Raw genomic sequence first — 4,818 nt, 5'->3', positions numbered from 1 at the left:
CCGGACGGAGGGGAGGCGTTTCCGAGGGGCGGGCTGGCCCCCCGCCAGCGGGTCCCCGTCCCATGGGACACACACCTGCGCAGGTGAGGGAAGAGGTGTGTGTAACAGTGTGTGAAAGAGAAACTGCACCATAAACAAGCAGCTGCTAACACAGGTGTTTACAGGCGGAATCATTTCCCGGCTGCTCCCTCCCAACCCGCTGTCGGTCTCCGGTGGCGCCCGCGGGACTTCCCTGTTGGCAGAGGCACGGGAATGGCCCGTGGGGGTGCACTGCACGAAGCGGGGTCACAGGCGGCTTCAGGTGCTCCCCCCCGGGTTCCCGGCTGGAGTCACGTTCATGTCTGTCACCTGCTCAGACGGCCCGGCTGCTCGCACTTCCTGCTCGGCTAAGGCTGCCCGTGGCCACCGGGGGCTTCCCAGCGGCACTGACCTTCCGGGCCGGCCATTCTCTCCCCCGGGAAGGTCACCATTCCCATGTGAGGGTCACTGGTCCAAAGTCACAGAGCTTGTAGGTGGACGCCAGGGCGGGCAGCAAACCTGGGCGGGCCCAGGGGACCCGGACACTCAGGGCCCCGTGCTCCCTGTGGGAGAGACACGCCCTGCAAACGGGCGCACGCGGTTTGTTCTGCCTCCTGGAGGGTGGCCCTGCCCAGCGGGCACAGGAGGCCGCGTGTGAAATGACAGAAGAGAAACTCGCCCTCCCGGAGCTGCACCCCTAAAAGCGCCGCCGGGCACCCACCGGGCATTCCCGCAGCGTGAAGTCTTCAGGGAAGAGGAGCCTGAGCACACGCCACCCTGTGCGGGGACCTGCGGGAAGGAGGGGACTGGTTTGGGGCCAGTGCGTCCGGGTGGGTAGCTGACGGCCTGCACACCTGAGAGGACACATCCTCGTCCTCGGGGACCTGCTCTCGGATCAGCCAGGACCCCCAGGGTGAGGGGGGGCTGAGGGGCAGGGACAGGGTGAGAAGGGGGTGGGGGGACCCTCGTTTGTGGGGGGAACAGCCCTGGCCACACGAGGGACAGGCGTAAGGAGACCAGAGGCCAGCACCGGACCCCGAGCACAGGCCGAAGCGACGCTAGCCTCTCCTGTGCCCTGTCATCGGCCTCGGCCAAGCCGGTGACCGTGGCAGCTTGGGGGACGCGGGGGCTCTGTCCCCCTGGATAGGGCAGGACTGAGCGGGCAGCCAGCAGACACTGACCAGCGGGCAGGGGCTACTAATGGGGAGGCCTAACGGCTGGGGCGGCAGGGTGAGCAGGAGGGGGCCCCTCACTCCCAGAATTCTCAGGGAAGCCCGGGAGGGGCTGAGCTGCCCGCGGGCACCCAGGACGAGGGCCCGCCCGTGGCGAGTGGAGAACTTCGGGCATTTGCCTTTCGCAGCCTTGGGTGGAGCTCTCTCTACAGACCGGGGGGAGACACTGTCACTGTGTTCGGCAGCGAGCCCCCCCCCCCCCGTCCAGCTGGGAGAACTCGGTTTCCAGACGGCGGTGGAGAAACCACTGGTCAGCCTTGACGCCCTCTTTGCTTCACTCACCGACCAGCCCACTGCACAGATGAAGAAACTGAGGGTCAGAGAGACCCCGGGACAGTCACGGGCGCGCATGCATCGTGAAGGCTGTGCAGGGTGGAAGGTCAGGGGTCTTCCATCTCTGCGACACGCTCTCCTGCGGGAGGGGCCCAGTGAGCCGGGGGAGCTGCCCCTTCCTCCCAATCCCTTCGCTCCTCCGGGGCCGGCTCTGCCGCTGGCAGAGGGGCCACGGGGCATGGACACCCACGGAGCTCCCCGCCGGGGCTGAAAGGTTTTCCGTTTGGATGTGACAGGATCTGTGACGCGCCCCTGGAAGATGGATGGTGCCTAATTAGACATTATTTTATGTCGTTCCAACAAGATGACCTCATGTAATCACAGACCTGCTGCAGGATTGGAAATAACTGGGACGCGGGGAGGTTCTCTCCGCCCCCCACGTTGGAAGCTCCGGGCTTCACGCTGACGACCTCCGCCTCGGGCGCCTTTCGGAGGGACAGGCAGCCCAGCCGAGGGGGGTGAAGCTGCCCCTCCCTCCCATCCCTTCGCTCTTCCTGGGCCGGCTCCACCGCTGGCAGAGGGGCCACGGGGCACGGACACCCACAGAGCTCCCCGCCGTGGCTGAAAGGTTTTCCGTTTGGATGTGACAGGATCTGTGACGCGCCCCTGGAAGATGGATGGTGCCTAATTAGACATTATTTTATGTCGTTCCAACAAGATGACCTCATGTAATCACAGACCTGCTGCAGGATTGGAAATAACTGGGACGCGGGGAGGTTCTCTCCGCCCCCCACGTTGGAAGCTCCGGGCTTCACGCTGACGACCTCCGCCTCGGGCGCCTTTCGGAGGGACAGGCAGCCCAGCCCAGGGACACGCGGCCTGTCCAGACGTGTCTCAGCCAGTGAGCGGGTGTTCACGGCCCTGTGCCCCCCGAGCGCCTCCAGCAAGGAAATGACCCTCCAGGGAGCGCACCAGCCCTTGAACTCTATCTGCTCAGGGACACACCGATGAGCAAACACCCACACTCACTCACGCACACGCTCATGCACACTCACACACACGGACACACTCACACACGCACACGCTCACGCACGCTCACACACATTGACACACACGGACACACACATGCTCACACACACTGACATACACATGCTCACACTCACACACGCTCACACTCACACTCACACATGCTCACACACATTCACACACAGGCTCTCACACACTGACACATGCTCACACACACGCTTACACACACACACGCATACACACTGACACACACATATACACCCTTACACTCACACTCTCATGCACAAGGGACACACCGATGAGCAAACACCCACACTCACTCACTCACACGCTCACGCACCCTCACACACACTGACACACACATGCTCACACACACGGACACACACACGCTCACACTCACACACGCTCACACACACTCACACATGCTCACACACACACTGACACACTCACACATGCATGCACGCACAGACACACATGCTCACACACACTGACACACGTACTCATACACGCTCACACACACACTCACACACTCATACATGCTCATGCACACACTCACACATGCTCACACATACATACTCACACACACGACACATGCCCTTACACACACACATACGCATACACACTGACACACACACACATATACACGCTTACACTCACACTCTCACGCACACACTGACTCACACACAGGACAGGAAACTCACACACTCCCAGGGACGAGTGTGACATGAGCTGGTGTCTGGTGTTAAACTTAGACCTGCCCTCACGCCCGGCCGTACCCTCTGGCCGATGCTCTGTCCCAGTGCCAGCGGGAGGCCTGGCACCCCGGGTCCCTGCGGGCGTTTGGAAACAGATAAAACCTGAAGGGCCAGGCGCCTTCCGGGTGAGGGTGTGTGACCAGCTCGGACTCCGATGCTGAGGGTGTCACCTGAGCTCCCTCCTGAGCAAACACCTCCCTGCCCTGCGACCCTGAGACTCCCCCTGGGACCTGGGGCTGCAGCCCAGGCGCTGGACGAAGCTCAAGGGCCCAGGCCCTGGCCGCGCCCATCGCTCCCCGGGTTCGGTTCCGGGTCCCTGGCCAGCTAACTGCACCCCAGGCTTTTTCTTTTCGTATCGGCGGGGGCTGACTTCTCACTCCTCGACGTGGTGGCTTTGGCGCCCACGAGTGACCCGGCAATGCAGGGAGGTGGCTTTGCCAGGGGAGGACAGCGCCTTCAGGCCCAGGGCTGTGCTGTCAGCTGGAGGCCAGGGCTAATGAGACCCACGGGCGGAGACGCGAGGAGCCGACACGCAGCTCCTCAGCTCCAGTGAGTTCCAGCGGGCCGCCCGCACATCAGGGCTCCGAGGGCCGGGCCGGGTCAGAGCTGCGGGCCTTCCCCCGCCTCCGAGCCTCTCCCAAATCCACCCTCAGCTGCTCTCAGTGAGCTTCCAAACACACCATGACCACACGCTTCCCACCCAAAACGGCCACCATGTCGCCCGCGCCCTGCAGGACAAGGCCAGAGCCCTCGGCACAGTGCCCAGGCGCCACCCTCTGCTCCCCACTGGGTCCCAATTCCCGCTCCTGCAGCACCTGCAGCCCCGCCCACACAGGTGCACAGGCACGCGCGTCATGCTCATGTACAGACACGCACACGCACAGGTGCACACCTGTGTGGGTGGACACAGACACACAGAACGGGGAGGGCATCCCCTCCAGCCGTTCTGTTTGCAGCCACTGCTCGGCCCCCAACAGCCCTTCCTGGGCTCCCGCGGCCCTGCCCTGACTGCAAAACCCGCCACCAGTCACCGCACCTCCTTCAGGTCTCGGTTTGCTCGTCTGTAAAATGGACGATGCAATCCTACCCATCGCCCCGGGAGTTACGAGCTCCACGTGGGAGGGTGTGGCTGGAGTCCCTGACAGTCTGGCGTTGGAGAGCTTTGCAAAAAGATAAACTGATGCTGTTCTTTCTGCCATTTCCTTTTTGGGGAAAAATATCGTTTGATAAAATATGTTATTTAAGGTAATATGTGATGGTTTTGTGAGCTTTATTTTTAATGAATTGATCAATATTTTAAAGTGCATTAAAATAACATTTTAAAAACGGGTCAGTTATAACTTCTAACGCCGTGAGAGCAATAGTCACAACCCTCCACACAAAAGCTCTCGGGGCCTCAGTGACCTGCAGGCGCACAGAGGTGCCCGGGACCGAACCTGGGGACACGCGGGTCCAGTCACTCACCACGCACGGCAGCCGGCGGGCCCCCAACGCGCGTCAGAAACGCAGACCCT

Source organism: Myotis brandtii, unplaced genomic scaffold (assembly GCF_000412655.1).
Source record: "Myotis brandtii unplaced genomic scaffold, ASM41265v1 scaffold247, whole genome shotgun sequence".
In the NCBI taxonomy this organism is placed as follows: Eukaryota; Metazoa; Chordata; class Mammalia; order Chiroptera; family Vespertilionidae; genus Myotis; species Myotis brandtii.
This window is presented reverse-complemented; position numbering follows the sequence as displayed.